Here is a 19,241-nt window from a genome sequence, read left to right as displayed (position 1 = left end):
TGCAATAGGAATTCCCATAGGAAGAACAATATCAACTAACTGGACCACCCAGAACTCCCAGGGACTAAACCACCAACCAAAGAGTATACATGGAGGGACCCATGGCTCCAGATACATATGTAGCAGAAGATGGCCTTATCTGGCATCAATGGGAGGGGAGGCCCTTGGTCCTGTGGAGGCTTGATGCCCAGTGTAGGGGAATGCCAGTGGGGTGAAGCAGGAGTGGGTGAGTGGGTGGGGGAGCACCCTCATAGAGGCAAAGGGAAGGGGAGAGAGGGAAAAAGGACAGGGGATTTGTGGAGGGGAAACTGTGAAGGGGGATATCATTTGAAATGTAAATTAATAAAATGATTAAGAAAAAATGTTAAGAAAAAATAATAAAAAAATAAAAAACTGACAACAATATTATGTTTATATTTCTATTGTATTTAATTGTTTATCCCCTGACTCAGTGAACTTCTGTTTGTGTTCTGTTCACATTTAACAGTAGAATATTAAAATTCTTAGTTACTGCTGCAGATTATTTCTTTCTGTAAAAAAGAAAACTATCAGTGGGTGATAATAATTAAACATAGAACCTCTGGAAGAGCAGTCAGTGCTCCTAACTGCTGAACCATATCTCTAGCTCCCTGCCTCTATTCCTAAGGGCTCAGGTTATAGGCATCCACCACCATGTCAGATTAGGCAATTATTTAAGATAATAGCAATACGTAAAACATCTCATTTAAGTTTCAAACTGTACTTTTAAACTTTGCTTAGCCTTTGAACTTGGTTGCAAGTTACATCTTTTAAGCAATGTAGTTTTAAAAGCCACAAAATTGTGTGTGTGTGTGTGTGTGTGTACATGAGCACACTTGTGGGTTTTGTGTGCATTCACATTAGCGTATGTATGTATGTGTATTTATTATTGTTAAAACAATAAAGTGTGATTTTCTTAATAAGCTTGCACACACGCATTAGGATCACACTATGATTCTTTTCTCAAGGGTGTCTGTCTCTCTGAATTCCTGTCCTTAAATTTAGAGTGTATAATAGCATTTACCTCTGCTCAGTACATTTACTGTTTTCTCTATTCTAACGCACACTGAAGCCCTTTCCTATGTTTTGCTTTAAGACAGGTCCTCAAGGAGTTGGTGGGTGGTGGGGCTGAAGTTGATCAAAATATATATAATTGTATGAAATTCTCAAAAATTGATAAAGATATTTTTCAAAGGAAGAGTCTCACTAAATTACTGTTTTAGTTAGTGGTCTATTGATATGAAGAGCACCATGCCTACAGCAATTTTTATAAAAGAAAGCTTTCAATTGACTCTTGCTTACAGTTTCCAAGGTTTATTCTAATATCATCATGGTGGGGAACATGGTGGCAGAAAGGCAGGCATGGTGCTAGAGAAGGAGCTGAGAGTTCTACATCTTGACCTATAGACATTAGGAAAAGAAAATGACACTGGGCCTGGTTTGGGCTTTCAAAACTGCAAAGCCCACTCCCAGTGACACACTTCCTCCAACAAGGCCACACCCACTCCAAAAAGGTCATCCTTCTCAAGCAGTGCCACTCGCTAATGACTAAGCCTTCAAATATATGAGTCTATGGAGGTCATTCTTAGTCAAAGTACCACAATGGCCCAGTCTGACCTTCACCTTGCAACCTTGCCTCAGCATTCAGAATAGGTGGGATTACAGGTTTATGTCACCAGACCCAGCCAAGAATCTTGCTTTGCTTGACCAGAAGTCTGAAGTTTGGAGGCCTGAAGGGGCTCTACAGATTACAGGAGTCAGTGTTGGGCTATCTCTCCTCATGGTCACTGCATTCTGATCATCCTATATTTGGGTAGAAGATTAGTAGCCAAAAGAGGCATAAGCCATGGATTGCTGAGAACCATAAACACGTTTCATTTTACTTAAATCTTTCCTTTCCCATGAAGCGTTCAGATCAATCTGAATATTGACACATGAAGTAAAAAAAGTTACAAAACTACATCAAGGGAAGCCATAGTTAGATGCAGTGTAACAAGACATGATTCTAAGACATTAATGTTATACTTTCCACATTCTACTAGTACTTTCCTCGGATCCAAGCAACATTTATCTTTTAAGTAATTTCTCCAAATTTATCAGAACTCCTCAACTCTTTTCCAACCATGTTACAATTGTAAATTGGTCTTCAGATAAAATCAGTCACTTTGCCCAACTGAATTTCTTTTTAACACTTAATTTTAAAAGATTACACAAGAAGTCAATGTACCAACCCTCCCATACCCCAGAATTACAAAATCTCACCCATCTCTGGAAGAGACAGAGCACACGCTTGCCATTCTGATATCCCTTCTTGTCTCCTGGCCATGAGCCAGTATCTACTGCTAAAGTCAGCTCAAGAAGCCTTTTGTTTGTTTGTTTGTTTGTTTGTTTGTTTGTATCTGCTAGAGGCAGGACCAGAGGGCCTCAATATATAAAAGTATCCCACACTCAGAAGGAGGCCCTCAGGCTTTTTTGTGCCCATAGATATATCCAAAGAAGCTTAAATGTCGTGGGAAAAGAACAACTGGAGATCTGAATTTGCCATAAGGCAAGACCTAACACAGATTTTCCTGGTTTGCCAAAGACAGATGGAATAGCAGCTTAGCTAAAGGGTCTTTTGGGCTATTCTCTCCATTGTATGCACACCACTGAGACAGTAAAAACACAAAGAGGTGGTGCTCAGGGAAGAAGTGTCTCCTTAAGAGCCAAGCCCTCGGCTGCTCATTATTCTCATCAAAAAACGGTAGAGTGAGGGGATTGATGTAAAATATTTCTAGGGGTCACACATGCTCTGTGGCTACCAGTCTTCACCCTCTGTGCAAAAACAGGCAGCTGGATAAAGGACAGCCAAGACTTTTTTAAAAGCACCACCTAAAAACACAGCTCTCTCTCTTATCCTTTGGAAAATTGCTGGCAGCAACTCACTGGATATAGCTAAGGCAGAAGCAATGAAAGGACAGAGCTGTGGGAATGGTTTCCGTGTGAATAAATCAGCACCACTGTCTTCTACAGAGCAAGCAGTTTCTGTTACTCCACATGAATGTAAACATGGAGGAGAAAACCATTTTTTTAATACTCTGACTCAGCAAGAAAACGTTTATAATCATTGAATCGTGGCCATGGGTGTGAAAGAGAATGCTCAATGGGCCAGTGCTTGCTGTAAAAGCCCTATAATCTGAGTTTAAATTCCAACCACAATGTAGAGGCTGGACATTGAAGGTGTGTACCTGTAAGGCCAGGGTAGCAGAGATGGGGAGGTCCCAGATGGCTTTTGACCTGCCAACCCAGCTGAAATAGGTTCAATGGGAGATAGAGGAAATCTCTAACCTGCACATAGACATTCAAGGGTGGACACACATGTACACTCATGTGCATGTGCCACACACACATGCATCACACGTGCACACCAAAGTTATAATATTAGAACACATGAATGATGGTAAGCAGAGAAGAGCATTCTCTCAAAATGACTTCCATGCAAGAAATAAGCTGAGTTGTGACTTCACTGCTGTTAGTGGGAGGAGATGAATGCACAGGACCCTACTGCTTTTCCACTCTATTTATAAAATACTCTGGAAACAAACACTTTGGTTATATTTTTTTTTCATTTTCCTTTAAGACACATGGCATTGCTTTAAATGACATATCAACAATGTGAATTTATGCCTTTTATCTAACCTCTGAAATATATCTCAAGGCACGCTGTGTTGGGGGTAGTGCACAGCTCTAATCTGTTGAGGTTGGAGTTGAGGCAGGAGCATGAAGAGGGAGCGGCTGCAGGAAGACAAAGAGAGGGTGGGAAGTGATGGAGGAGCTATGAAGGCAGAAGACAGAAGGAAAACAATCTGATTAAAACAGGAACCTATTCCTACGTGGTTATTGTCATAAACCAGTTCTCGGCATCTAAGGGGTAATGGTCTCTTTCAGGGAAGTTTGCAAAAGAATGTAGGAAGGCTTTGTGTAACAAAATCTTGAGTATTTTTAGAAATATGAATTTGAGTCATGTTTTTTGCTGTGGAAGAACTGAGATTCACTACCTTCCTATTCACTGTTGTCAAAGGCAAACATTCCCAAGAGTCAGCCCCTTCTTTTGGTGGTCCACTGTTGTAAACTGAGAGCAAATGCATTTCAGTCTGTTACTAGCATATGTTTAATTATAAGAAAAACTTCCCACCTTTCCCTGTCGCTTCCAGCCCATGTATATGCACGTACACACTGTAAATGTAACAGGTGATTTTCCCGCCAGTCAGTACCATTCTGGTGAAAGTCATTAATTCTGAAGTCTTTTTCAAGCTAGTTCCATTCATGCCACTCAATTGAAGAAGTTTTCACAATTTAATGATATAAAATACAATACTATCTTTTAATCCAACATCCAAAATAATGTGGCTTTGTAGGCAGTAAATGATACAAAATTCAAAATTAACTCTAAAAGTAAATATTTGGAAAGAAATATATATATTTAAGAGAAATAGCTGCAGTGATTTCACCTTACACATTAAAGTAATAAAGTGAAAAAAAAAACTTTTCAAAATCAGACTGGGGCAATCCTCAGTACAGCAACTCATAGCATAATGAAGAAAGTTGGAGAGATGATACGTCATTAATAGTCCACACTGCTCTGGCAGAGGACTCAGGTTCAATTTCCAGCACCCATGTTAAGAAGCACACAACTGTCTAGCTCCAGGAAATCTTATGTCTCCGATTTCATTGGGCACACACATGTACATATTCACGACACATAATTAAAATAAAGAGTTGGTGGTCCGTGCTTTTAATCCCAGCACTGGGGAGGCAGCAGCAGGTGGATCACTGAATTTAAGACTAGCCCATTCTACAGAGTGAGTTCCAGGACAGCCAGACTACACAGAGAAACTCTGTCTTGAAAAACCAAAAAATAAGGTAAATATAATACCCAATTTTTAAAAAGATGAAAAAAAGGGAGAAAAGGAGAAAAAAAGAAAAAAAGAAAGACAAAAAAGAAAAATAGGAGATTTAATAACACAAAGGGAAGGATTTAGAAATTTAGGAGACAATTTATGTTAATGGAAACAGCATCATAGAAACTGGAAAATCACACCCTCATAGAAGCACAAGGAGGGGGGATGGGATAAGGGGTTCCTGGGTGATGGGGGGAGTGGGATAAGGGGATAAAATCTGAAATGTAAATATTACAACCAATTTTTAAAAGGGGGAAAAAAGAAAAGGTGTTAGAACCAACATCTTTTAAAAAAATGTCAGCCCTCTAAGAAAAAAATTTTTTTTTTTCTTGATACTAAAACTTGTTCTGAGAATTGTATATTGCAGAATACACAGCCTTGGTGTATCTACTCATCAAGCATACTGAGCAGATCTGCCCAAACCTCCGATGTCCTGGAATTCCATCTGGATGCAGTGAAGACACAGCATCAGAGGATTATCAACTTACTCTTCCCCCCACCCCTCTTCTAATATCTCAACGCCCATAATCAGCTTGAAGAAGTTAAAGAAGAGTCAGCGCCCCTATTCCCTGGGCTTGGGGACTAAGGTGGTTAATATTGGTCTGTCTTTCTAGGGAAAAGTAGTGGTTTTGTTGGAACAGGATTAGCTATGACTTATTGCATAGCCATAACCTATTGGAAGAAATCTGTATAATTAATATCAAGATGAAGTTATCATTTCTTAAATGGTACAAAATTTACTTTGATTTCAAATTTAAGGTTTTCATTGGTATGAGCTCTTTATAGATATAAAAGTGAGATGAATATTGATACTCTCATGGGCATTGTGCCTGTATAACACATTTAGGAATACAAGGCCTAGACCCAGTCCTTCTTTAACTTTTTTAACTGATTTGGGACGATTAGCCTATGAGTTAAGGGACTATAGCAAATTCAGGGCTTTGAGTTTATTGTTAGGGTGTTTTCCAGACTTTATTTAGAAATAGCTGAGAGGAGTGAACAGACAACAGTCCAGGTTACCTTACATGGATAGTTGGTTTTCAAAACGTCAGAAGTCCATAGAATTGACGTTACAAATATTTCTATATTAATGTTCATTTTGATTAGAGACCTGTCTGCTCCTGACAGCTTTCTGTTGTGAATTCTAAGAAGAAATTGAGCATCCTTGGAGTTACTCCAGTTGTGCGGTGATAGCCACTAGGCAAGAATTGCCTCTTTCCATCTACAGAAAAATTACTGTCCAGAAAAGGACACACTTGCAGAATAGTCGACTGATTACATCTGCCTAGACAGAGTAATCAGCCCTTAATAATTCTGCATCACTAAGGTCTGTCAGATGATTCTGGGCCAGAAGGCTGAAGATTTGATGCTCCAACGTTCAGTAGTAAAGGGGCTTTCCAGGTGCTCAGCGGTCTCTATAAATTGGCTAAGTTTTAGAAGCTATGCTTAGTGCTTCCCATAATTTCAGTTAACTCAGTCATTCTGGATTTCTGACGGGGTTGAAGACCTATAGTCTCATAGCCAATCCTGGCTATTTACTCTGAGAGAAAAGATCTGAGTGGACGGTTTTCAGCTGACATTCATTCTAAAGCCAAGGAAAAAGCCGGGTTCAAAACTAAGTGTTTTAGTTAGGAGAGATGACAGAGGTTCTGGTTAGTCAACAAAATGATGGACTGGGTATTAGGACTATCTTGTACCTCACTGGTACAATTAGGAATAATTATGCTCTAATTGCATTTTGAGAGAAAAAAAATTTATTTTGACAGGAAGGGTGAAGCTAGGTGATGAGAGAGAGAAAGAGAGAGAAAGAGAGGGGGGCATGGAGGCAGATGTTCACGTGTCTCCACCAGTCAAAGATAGTTTATATATCTAGGTTGGGTATTGGGTTACACTCCTGATTTATCATTACCAAACTTATAAAGCCTTTGATTAACGTTTTTAAAAATGTATAAAAGCAAAAAGAAAAAGGGGGCATGGAATAGGGGTTTTCTAGGGAGGGGAAATGGGGAAAGGGGATGGCATCTGAAATGTAAATAAAATATAAAAATAAATTTAAAAAAAGAAAAATAAATCTTTCACAATTGCAAAAAAAAGAAAAACCAAAAAATAAATAAATAAAATATAAAATAAAATTAAGCAGGCTGGAGAGATGGCTCAGCAATTAAGAGTACTGGCTACTGTTCCAGAGGACTCAGGTTTGATTCCCAACACTGACATGGTGGCTCCCAACAATCTGTAACTCAAGCTCCAATAGATCCCAAGCCCTTTCTAACTTCTACAGGTACCAGACATATACATGATGCACAGATAGTCATGCAGGCAAAGTATTCATATACATACAAAATAAATATTTTTAATTAAAAAACATTCATCTACCCAACTGGCCAATTAAGAAAAAGGCAAAATAAAGCAAGGCTTTCAAAAAACATAATGTATATGAAAGCATATTACATGTATACGTGAAAATGACAAAATGAAATCTATTATTTTTGTACAATTGATATGTGACGGCATTTTTTTGGTTAGGCATGGTAGCACATCCCTACAAACAGAGCACTGAGGAAAGAGAAGGAAGATTTCTAAGCCAGATCCTGTGAGTTGGCCCAGCATGTTCATCCAGCCTCTCCCTTTCTCCAAGGTTTGGTCCTAGTTGTACAGCCTGTGTGTCGACCCAACTCATGAGCTCACCTGCTGTACATTACTCTGTCCCCAGTCCTGTTCTGAGTTGCACTTCGAGGGCATTGGGCCACTCTGGATGGTCTTTGCCAAGTACTGTTGTCACTGCACATCTTCAGTGTTTGCCCAGTCTGACCTTCATCTTCCCTACACCAGTACTAGCCTTGGTTTCATGTCCTGTGATTTGCAATACCAGGTGCAATACTCAGTTGCTATACCTGTGTGGATCCCAACATCCAGACTTGACCCTGGTTGTATATCCTGCATAGACTGCTGGTCCAGTCTAGTGAGTCACCTGGATTCTAGCCCGCCTGCACCATACCCAATAGACAGTAACCCAGCACCTACATCTGGGGGCAGACTCAGCCTGCTGAATTTTTGGACCCTTACTTGCCTGCACCATACCCAACCCTCAGTCCTTGTTTAGGCACCACTGTAACACAAGTTACAGGGGAACCAATGCTTTCTTCTAGGCTTCTCATGTATATACATGGTAAAAAAAAAAATCCATACATATAAAATAATTCATTTTTAAAAAGAAGACTTGTGCAAACAGCTCAATAAACTTAAAAAGAATAGCTATAAATGCCTGAATGTTGACCAAGAAAATATAAATATAAAAAAAAGACAATCCAGAAAAAGATAGAAATATTAAAGAGAACTAACTCAAACTGAAATAAAGAAAGAATTAGATTCAAAACTCATTAGAGAACTCAGGAGAAGCCAGGCAGAGGTGGTGCATACCCTTAATCCCAGCACTCAGCGGGACAGAGGCCGGTGGATCTCTAGAAGCTGGAGGCCAGCCTGGTCTACAGAGAAAGTTCCGGGACAGCAAGGGCTACACAGAAAAACCCTGTCTCAAAAAAAAAAAAAAAAAAAAAAAAAAAAAAAAAAAAAAAAAAAAAAAAAAAAAAAAAAAAAAGAAGCAAAACAAAAAAGAAAGAGAGAAAGAGAAAAAATAAACAAGCAATCAATGAGAAGATTCTTATGAGTAGACTGGGTCAGATAAAAGATAAACTATCAAGAATTAAGTGTAAATTCAAGGAACTAGACCAAACAAGCAACAAATATGAAACATTTTTACCAATGCAAACATAAAGGAAAAACATTTAGAAATTTGGAGACATCATGAAAAGACAGAAGATTCTGTTAGAATAATAGTAGATTTAGCAATAGAAACATCAAAAGCCAGAAGACTCTGGAGCAATGCATGCCACATTTAAAGGACATTACCATGCCTCCTAGCTTGTGTATTAACTTGACATGAGACAAAGGAAAAGGGAAATCCAGTTGAGAACATATCCTCTCCACAAGACTGGCATATGGTACGTTCTCTTGATTGATGCTTACTGTGGGAAAGTTCAGCTCATCCCTGCGCTCATGGTCCTGAGAGATATAAGAAAGCAGGCTGAGTCGTGAAGATCAATCTAATAAGCTGCATTCTTCCATGGCCTCTCCAAAAACTCCTGCCTCCAGGTTTCTGTTTGAGTCCCTGCTCTGATTTCCCTCAGTGGTAAACCATGCTGTAGAACTGTACTGATATAAAGTCTTTTCTCCCCAAGTTGATTTTGGTCATTGTGTTTTCTCACAGTGGTAGAAAACCCCAAGAGAGATGCCAACCTATATTATTGTGCCCAGCAAAACTGTCTGCTATGTTTGAATGAGAAGGAAAAACTTTCCACGGTACACAGGACCAAAGAATTCACATTCATTAAATTATCCCTGTTGAGAATACTAGAAGCAATACTTCAAACTGAAGGGGGAATAAACATAGACAAGAGACTCTACATAGAAAACAAAAGAAGTTCTAATCACTGAAACACAAAATAAGACTGAGTATACAAATAGCAAAAAAAAATCATAAAAATGATTAAAAATAACACACTTTCAATAACTTTAAGTATTAATCGGTTTAACTGCCAAATTAAAAGACACAGACTAGGAAAATGGATTAAAAAACAAAATCCATCTATCTGTTTACTACAAGAAATCCATCTTAACTTTGAAGTTAAGCACCACCCTAAAGTGGAAGGATGGAAATACGCTATTCTAAGCAAATGAGACCAGGAAGCAAACAGATACTACTATCCTAATAGCAGCAAATAGACTAACAAAATAGACTTCAGACTAAAGCTAATAAGAAGAAACAAAGAAGGACATTTCATTCCAGTCAAAGAAAGAATTAACCAAGAAGACATTATAATCCTAAACAAATATGCAGCAAACTCTGAAGCCCCTAATTTCATAAAAAAGCATACTACTAGAATTTAAGACACATATTAAATCCAAATCAATAATAATAGGTAATTTTAATACCTACATTCACTAATACACAGGTCATTAAACAAAAACTTAAGAAAGATCATAATAAAATGTCATCATACGACTTGATGTGCCAGGGTAGGAGGATACCCGGTGTGGGGGGGGGGGGGGAAGCTCCACTCTCTCAGAGGAGGGCGGGGATGGAGGCATTGTTATTGTTTGCCATACTGAGCTTTTTTATTTTTACACCTGAACTTGAACATAATGATTTATCATGCCACTTCCCCATGAAGACATCTGGTCTTGGCAAGTAGTTTACTCAAACACAACTAACTGCATTCTGGTAAATGTGGTCCTCGATCACCACCATTGAGGATGAAGCAGGATGCATGATAGGAAGCTAACCCAAGGGCACTAGTCCGTGTGCTAGAAATAGTCTGACTCAGCCTTTCAACTAAAGTTATTTGGAGGCACAAAATTGTGCCAAAAGATGGGAGAGCGAAAGCCAAAGTTCTCTGTTGTCTGGAGTGAATAGATCTGGTATAATTGGTAGGTGAGTCTTGATAAATGAAACTAAGGCCAAAGCAAAAGAGCAAATCGAAGTGCTGGCTTACTGTCATTAAGACAGCAGATTCTTAAAGATTAACCATTAAAGCTCAGCTTTACTGCTCTTTAAAGAAATAGTTCAGCTGCAGAGATGGCTCAGCAGTTAAGAGCACTGACTGCTCTGCCAGTGGTCCTGAGTTCAATCCCTTACAACCACATGGTGGCTCACAACATTCTGTAATGGGATCCTATGCCCTCTTCTGGGGTCCTAAGACAGCTACAGTGTACTCATATAAATAAAATAAATAAACCTTTAAAAGAAAAAATAGTCTAGCCAGGCAATGGTGGCATATATCTTTAGTTCTAGCACTCTGGAGACAGAGCAAGTGGATCTCTGAGTTGAGGCCTGCATGGTGTGTGCAGTGTGCAGAGAGAGTTCCAGGACAGCCAGAGCAACTCAGAGAGAGAGAGAGAGAGAGAGAGAGAGAGAGAGAGAGAGAGAGAGAGACACAGACGCTAAGCTGAAGTAGGTGTAGTTAGATTACTAGTCTTTGTTATCCAGTTGGAGATGTCCCTGAAACAAATGACCTCTGAGTCAAAAAAATAAATAAATAAACAGTAAAAAATACTGGTACTCTACCTTCCTCTTGGTAAGTACTTTTGAGTTAAGAACAGTGATTAACTATGTTTAATTGTTTGGTCACAACTTGACCACAGAAACATTTTGCACGTGATCTCCATCCTGGTCCATCTGGACTTGTCTAACAAAGTGCATAGACCATTTGGCTTATGATCAATAGGGATACTTCTCACAGGACTGAAGGATGAGAGGTTAAAAGTGTCCAGTCAGCCGGTTCTGAAGACCCTTTCCATCCTGCAGACTGTAGACTTCTCACTTCATCTCATGTTGTTGGGAAGAGGATGGAGAAGCCCTCAAAGATCCCTTGTAAAATTAGAGCTCCCCAGGCCATGATGGATCCCACCTTTAACCTCAGCACTTGGGTAGCAAAAGCAAATGAATTTCTGTGAGTCTGAGGCCAGTCCCATCTACAGTGTGTGTCTGAGGACCACATAGTGAAACCCTGTCTTAAGAAAGAAAAACAAAAACCTACCCCTCTTTTTCCTAAATTAGTTCCCCAAACTCCTTTCTAAATGCTGGAAGTCAGGATTTCAGCATATGGATTCGGAAGTAATACAAACATCAAGTTTACTCCAGCATCTTTTAAACATCTCACGAAATCATGGACAATTTGAGCTAATTCAATTTCTATCCCTCTGGCAAATTACATAGGCTTCTCATGTCACCCAAAGTAAGTGTGTAAAGCACAGTTCAAGCAAGGCACTATGTACTGTGTGTTTGGGGCCAGGAAAAGATTACAAGTTTAAAGGAGCTGCAGAGATGGCTTAGTGGTTAAGAGCACTGACTGTTCTTCCAAAGATCCTGAGTTCAATTCCCGACAACCACATGGTGGCTCAAAGCCATCTGTAATGGGATCCGGTGCACTCTTCTGGTGTGTGTCTGAAAACAGCTACAATGTACTCATATAAATAATAATAATTTTTTAAAAAAAGATCATGAGTTTACCTCAAAACTTATGTACTTGACTTACATACTCACAGAAATTAACTTAGCTACTGGTCAGGCCAATGACAATTCCATGTCCAAGTCAGAGAAGTAGAGGCAATCTAGAATCTACATGTGATACAAAAGAACTAGAAATACCTGATACCTCCATTGACTCTTCTTTCACAAAGGACTCCAGTAATCCAAGGGAAACTTCCAAGTCTAAAGGATCAGTGGTTTCTAGAGGACATGGAAATGTATAAGGTTCTTGTTATCAAGCTATAGTTAAGGACTGAATTACATGCCTGCAAGAGAAACCATACCACACGTTTGAAAACCTGACCGAACTCCAAATAGAAAAGAACTTCACCTAAGAAGCAATACTGGTACTTAAATGTATCTAGGACACCAAGTTTATGGAAAGATAAGCAAAAGCTGACTCTGTAACAACGATGTTCAGCAAAATAGCTGCTGTGTCCAAATCCAGAAAAAGTAGCCTTATTCTAATGTGCACAGGTTTGCATAGCATCCTTCTCTCCTCACGAGTGGACTCAGGTGGTGAAGAGTCACCATAACAGTGAGTGGCATCAGTGGCTCTAACTATGGCCACATTAAATGCAGAAAGACAACAAAATATCTACTAACATTTTGAAATTGCTACTTATTTCTTACAAAGAAATGGGGGAGGGGCTGTTGTTACGCCTCAGTAATTCTTTTGAAAGATTCATAGCTATTCTTCCCTTCTTTCTAAGCCTTGTTAACTCAGTCTCTTCTGTCCCATTCAGCTCTCGGAAGACAATGGAGGGCTGTGGAAATAGCCCAGTAGAAAAAGTAACTACTACTCAAGCATGAGGAACTGAGTTCAGATCTCCTGCACCTTGTAAAAAGCCAAGCATAGGATGCATTCCTATAAACAATCCTGAGGAGGCCAAGGGTTCACTGCAAGATCCTTGGGAAGGGAGGCTCCCTGAAGCTCACTAGCCATCTAGGCTTTCCAAATCAGTGAACTCCATGTTCAATGAGAGATCCTATCACCTTGTGGTGACCTTGCCAAGGAAGTGGGAGGGGCTCTTGCAACAGCACCTCTCCCTGAGGGTTTGTACAATTAACACTCAATAATGGAGGGAGAGATATTTTCTTTAGTGCCACACTGGTAAGGGACCCAAGTTCCTGTAAGTAAAGTTTTACCCACACTTAAGTAAACAACTCTAGTGAAACTCATTTAGTTGCAGAAGGAAGAGAAAGAAAACCTAAAGGTAGAAATGGGACTAGTTGGGAAGAAGACAATAGGAGTAAGAGAAGAGAGAGAAGGTAAAGTGGGTGTCACCGAACATATTATGTACTTGTATCAAAATAGCATAGTAAAAGTTATTACATACAATTAATATATGCTGACAAATCATTTCAAATTAAATAAGTAATGCAGAATACTATAAAGAAAGACACTAATATCAACCTCTGGTTTCTATGCACAGGCACCCATAGACACATGCATATAAATGTACATCACTAACATTTTGGGATTGAGAGAGGGAAACGGGATAGAGGGAGGAAGAGAGGGAAGGAAAGAGGAAGAGAGATATGGAGAGAGATAGAGAGAGAATGCAAAATAGAACAGAAGCATGAAACTCACCAGCATTTTTTATACAAGGGAATAGACCAATGTAAAAGCATCTGGCATATATTCACCTGGCTGAAAACCCTGCTCTGTGGAATCACTGACATGTAACACTGTTCAAGTCACCTCTATCCATTGTCCTTCTGTTTATTAATCACCTATAGCCTGCTCGATACAGGCAAATATCAAAACATTAACATTGCGAGGGTTGATATAAAAAGACTAAAGCAACTGTATGGTCTAGAAAACTTAGAGTGTAATTTAGATAGGCAAGAAGTTACAGAATACACTGAGTAATAAACAATCTAATCATCACTAACTCCAAAAGGTGAAGAGGTTCTTCTTGAAAAGTAAATACAGAAACCATGAAAATTACAATAGAGAGCTCTCTTGGATCACCCCTTCACAGTGTAAGCTTGGCGTGTGAGTCGGATGTAGACCAGGCCTACCCTGCTCTGTACTACTAGTTGGTTTTCCTGTCAAGATGCCTAAGGAAGTGCACCCTGGAGAGGGAGAGGAGTTCACATCTTCTGCACCTTGTAAAAAGCCAAGCATAGGATGCATCCTATGCAGTCCTGAGGAGGCCAAGGGTTCACTGGAAGATCCCTGGAGCTCACTAGCTCACCTTTGCCTTTCAGACAGAAATTTATCAGCTCATGTCCCTCATCATCAATTCTTTCTATTCAAACAATAAAAAATTTCCTTTGGGAGTTGGTCTCTAATGCTTCTGATGCCTTGGACAAGATTCGCTACAAGAGCAGAAGCACACACTGACTTTGGTGGACATGGGCATTGCCATGACCAAGACCAATCTCATATATAAGTTGGGAGCCACTGCTAAATCTGGCATGATGGCATTCACGGAGGCTTTCCAGGCTGGCACAGGCATCTCCATGACTGGCAGTTTGGTGTTGGATTCTATTCAGTCTATCTAGTGTCAGAGAGAGTGTTGATGAGCACAAAGCACAATAATGAATGAGCAGTATGCCTGAGAGTCATCTGCTGATGTATCCTTCGCCATCTGTGCAGCCATGATGAGCACACTGGCTGAGGTACCAAAGTGATCAATCCCTCACCTCAGAGAAGACCAGGCAGACTACTTAGAGGAGAGGAGGGCCAAGGTTGTCCTGAAGAAACACTCACAGTTTGTAGACTATCCATCCCATCACCCTCTACTTGGAGAATGAAGGAAAGAAGATCAGTGATGATGAAGAGAATATCATCCTGAGTGAGGTAACCCAATCATAAAAGAACATACATGGCATACAATCACTGATAAGTGGATATTAGCCCAAAAGCTCACAATACCTAAGACACAATGCATAGACCACATGAAACTCAAGAGGAGGAAGGAAGACCAAAGTGTGAGTGGTTTTTGTTTTGGTTTTTTTTGTTTTTTGGGTTTTTTTGGAGGGACTCATGGCTCCACTTGTATAGGTAACTGAGGGTGGCCTCATTAGGCAACAGTGGAAGTGGAGGGCCATGATCCCCGAAAGATTGGATCCATAGTGTTGGGGAATGCAAGAGCAGGGAGGCGGGATTGGGAGGATGGTGGAAGCACACCTTCATAAAAATTGGAAGAGGGGGTAAGATAAGGGGTTTGGGGGGAGAAAGGAAGTAGAGATAACAGTGAAAGGTAAATATGTAAAATATCAAAAAAAAAAAAAAACCTGATAATGGGTCTGGGGAAAAAAAAGATAGTTTACTTATTTCAAACAATTTTCAAAGGTTTCCAGGAGATGCTTATTGGCTAAGATCTTATTCTAAGCTCTTCACAAAAGAATTTATGTCTCTGTTTAATATTCTCAAGAGAGATGCAAATCCTAATTTCTCTCAACAATTAATTGACAAAAGAGGAGTAATTTTACAAAAAGTAGAAGAAGCTCTCATTAATTATATATTATATAGATTGATATAGATTGATTAATTGTTGGCTGTTTTATAATAGTCCTTTGATAAAAGAAATTATTAATAAAGAATTATATTTCTTTAAATAGTGTTTTCATGACTCTCTGAGGGTGGAAGGGGCATGCCTTGTTTACTCTTAACTTTCTAAAACTGAAAGCTCATGGCAAATCTGCCGCTGATTGCCTCTGGCATCACTGAGACCAATAAAAACTAAGCCACAACTATGTGAAAGGACCCTTTTACTCTTAAATGGAATGGCCAGGACCCAGTTCCTACATGGGGCCAAGGATTGATATGCGTGTTTGATACCACAGAAGGCACAGCTAAATGGCCACCAAAAAGATTAATGAACTAAATAGATACCCCCACAAAACCAGTCCCAATTATAAATAAGATGAATAACAATTGACATCCAGGGAAGAGAAATTTCCCTGAGAATTCCCTTCTTTTTTCCTTTCCAGATAAAAAATTAATCATTGGTGATGTCTGCTGTTAGGAGTTCTAATCCTGATGCTGGCTTCTGGACTTATACTACTCAGACCTCCAATGGACCTTTGACAAGGACATCAAACAGCTATAGACTGACATCACTAATCTGAAGAAATCCCTCATTTCGCTGTCTGATGTGATTCCCCAAAATTGCAAAGGACTTTATTGGACTTGATTTTCTCTTTTACAATAGAAAAGACTGTGTACAGCTCTAGACTGTGTATAGCCCTTAAAGAAGAATGCTGCTTTTACATAGACAAAACAGGGATGATTAAAGAGAGCATGAAAAAGGCCAGAGAAGGTCTTGAGAAAAGACAGAGAGAGAAAGAGAAAAATGAGAGCTTGTACAAGAATTGGTCTCCAACCTCTCCATGACTTTTAACCCTACTTCCTTCCATCTTGGGACCATTAATTAGGTTATTTTTGTTTATTTCCTTTGGTCCCTGGGCCTTAAATAGGCTGACTAACTTTGTGAAACAACAGATAGATAATCTGATAGTAAAATCTATTCAGATACATTATCATAAGTTAGCTATGGAGGACCACAAGACTCTAGATGAGGATGTTACTCTATCCAGGGTGCTCCCAAATCCCATCTCCACCCAACCTAAAAGAGGGGACTTCTGCCCCTAGACCAAGCAGAGAGGGGCCACCCAGAACCCCCTCAGTCTGGCGATCTGAATTCTTGCTTAGGCTGTGAGGCTAAGCACTGCAAGGGAATATAAATAAAAAGTTAAAAATATGTTTCTGGGTTCCCTGAAGGCCTAAAATCAGCCATAAGCCTAAAATCAGCAATAGGCCTGACATACATGCCTGCTAACACAAAGTCTTGGGTCTCTATGGAAAAACACTGAAACAGATGTCTATAAACTATTGTAAACAGGCAGCTTTTGTGGAAATCTACCAGCTTGAGTAGTTACAGACCTTGTAAATAGGCAACCTTGGCGGATAGTACCAACTTAGATAAGGAGAAGTGAAGCATAGGCAGAGTCATAGTGACCTGACCCCTGAACCTTCGCCCAGCTGATACCCTGTTCTGAAAGATATCTGTACTCCCCCTGAACACCTATGCTCCTGTGTCATCCCTTTCCCCACATCCTGCATTTTCGTGTTTATAACCCCTGTGTTAAAAAGTAAAAGTTATGATTTGATAATAATTTAAAAAAGAAGAAAAAAAGAAAAAAAGGAAATGAAAAGAAAAGAAATGACACACAGTGTCCCCCTGGCTCTGCTGACTTAGCTTCTGACAATCCATTTTCTTGTTCTCAGAAATACTTTGAATTATAAAATGTTATTGTGGTTTTTGTTAGTATGCTGGGTAAAATAATGTTTATTGATTTCATTTTAAATTTCAAAGTTTGTAGTGAGTTAAAATGTCCTTCAACATAATTATAGGTCATATTTATTTTCATATTGTAAAATGCTAGTTAATCTGTTGAGCATTTTTTTAAAAATGGATTCCTTTTTGAGAATTTCATATATGAGCACTGTATTTACATAATTTTTTTCTTTCTCTCCTTCCTCCAACTCTTCCCAACACCCAATACTTTTCAAATATATCTTATTTAATTATTGTTCATATATGTATGTATATATGTATACATGTATAAGTATGTGTGTATATACAAATACTGATAAAGTGTTTTGGGGGAAAAAAACAAAAAAACAAAAAAAAAAGAAAAAAGAAAGACAATAATTTTCTATTCTCCTTCAACCTTTTTCTTAAATTTTGTTATTGTTTTTCTGGCAGACATTTTATAAACATGTAATGACTGTGAGTTCTATGAATGTGTCATAATTTTCTTTTCATTTTCTGCATCTAACCTAAAGTTAAATAAATAGAAAATCCTCAATAAAGTTTTATTGACCATGATAAAAAAAAAAAGAAAAAGAAAAAAAGAAAAGGTGACACTCTATTCTAGGCTTGTCTTTACCTTGCTGCACTGTGACAAGCACATATAGCAGGACATCCAACATGAAACAGACCTGAAGGCCCAGGTACTATGAGACACCTTTACAATGGGCTACATGATGTCCACAGAGCACCTAGAGATCAAACCTGACCACTGCATTGTGGAGACCCTGAAGCAGAAGGCTGCGGCAGACAAATATGACAAAGCTGTTGTTTGACCTGGTGGTGCTGCTACCTGAGACAGTTCTGCTCTCCTCTGGTTTCTCACTTGAGGATTCCCAAACCCACTCTGACTGCATCTACCACATGATCAAACTATGCCTAGGCATTGCTGAAGATGAGGTGACAGCAGAGGAGCCCAGAGTTGCTGTTCCTGATGAGATCGCCTGACTTCCTGACTTCGGGATGATGAGGATGCTTCTTGCATGGAAGAAGTAGATTAGAGACCTCCTGGGAAGCTGGTGCCCTCTGCGTTCCCTGTGGCTTCCCCAGCAGCTTTGACTGGCCCTGACACAGAGGACCCTGCCCTCTGTTCATGTCTAGAGGATCTTGTCTATCCTGTCCTTGTGCCTTGAGGCAAGAAAACAGTCTCCCACAGAATAGCAGGGCTGGGCATTGTGTATGGGGTTCTTGTTTGCTTTATTTTGTTCTAAAATTAAAAGAATACAAAATAAAAAAGATGCAGTTTTACACAAACAAAAATTATAATAGAAAGGCATTTATCTCCTGCTGGGATAGCTGGTCTTATTAAAACATTGCTGTGTTCACATATTCCGTAACTCAAGTGAAAAATGAGAGGGGGAAAGAAGGTGAGAAAAAAACCAGCTGCCTCCCTCCGCCTGACAATGAGCAAAGAAACACTTCGTTGGTGGTGGTTTTCTTGTATCAGTCGGGGCAGAGCAGACAGCAGTCCTTTGTTCATCCTAGCTTGATGGCCAAAGCTATTTTATACTTAGGACTCACAAAAATAAAATCAAATTGAGGTAGTGCAGGAGGAGGAAGATAAACAAAGGCCTGTGTTCTACTATGCCATGTGGTGCTGGTGGGAAAAGACACCCACAGACCTTTCCTCCACCTCACAGAACACGGCAGGCTGTAAGCTCACATTTGCTGTTCCATCACACAGCATGAATGGAGGATGTCACCCAGCCATGTGGCCAGCCTACAGCAGGAGCAAGCACAATATGCAAAAATGTGGTGGACAAATGGGAGAGAGAGAGAAGCATAGCAGCTTGAGCGGTATTAAGAGATGGAACTGGAGTCTCAAGGGTGGAGAGAAGTAGCCTGTCGAGAGTGGCCAGCCCTGCC

General features: G+C 39.6%; 2 pseudogenes; both read left to right on the top strand.

Moving 5' to 3' along the window:
* Window positions 1-14,108: 14,108 nt before the first annotated feature.
* LOC143438333 (heat shock protein HSP 90-beta-like) lies at window positions 14,109-18,376 on the top strand (annotated as a pseudogene).
* A 391-nt stretch (window positions 18,377-18,767) lies between these two features.
* LOC143438693 (small nucleolar RNA SNORA48) lies at window positions 18,768-18,898 on the top strand (annotated as a pseudogene).
* Window positions 18,899-19,241: the final 343 nt, after the last annotated feature.

Source organism: Arvicanthis niloticus, chromosome 25, assembly GCF_011762505.2.
Source record: "Arvicanthis niloticus isolate mArvNil1 chromosome 25, mArvNil1.pat.X, whole genome shotgun sequence".
Classification (NCBI taxonomy): domain Eukaryota; kingdom Metazoa; phylum Chordata; class Mammalia; order Rodentia; family Muridae; genus Arvicanthis; species Arvicanthis niloticus.
The sequence above is the reverse complement of the archived record's forward strand: the minus strand, read 5'-3'. Positions and strand labels throughout refer to the sequence as shown.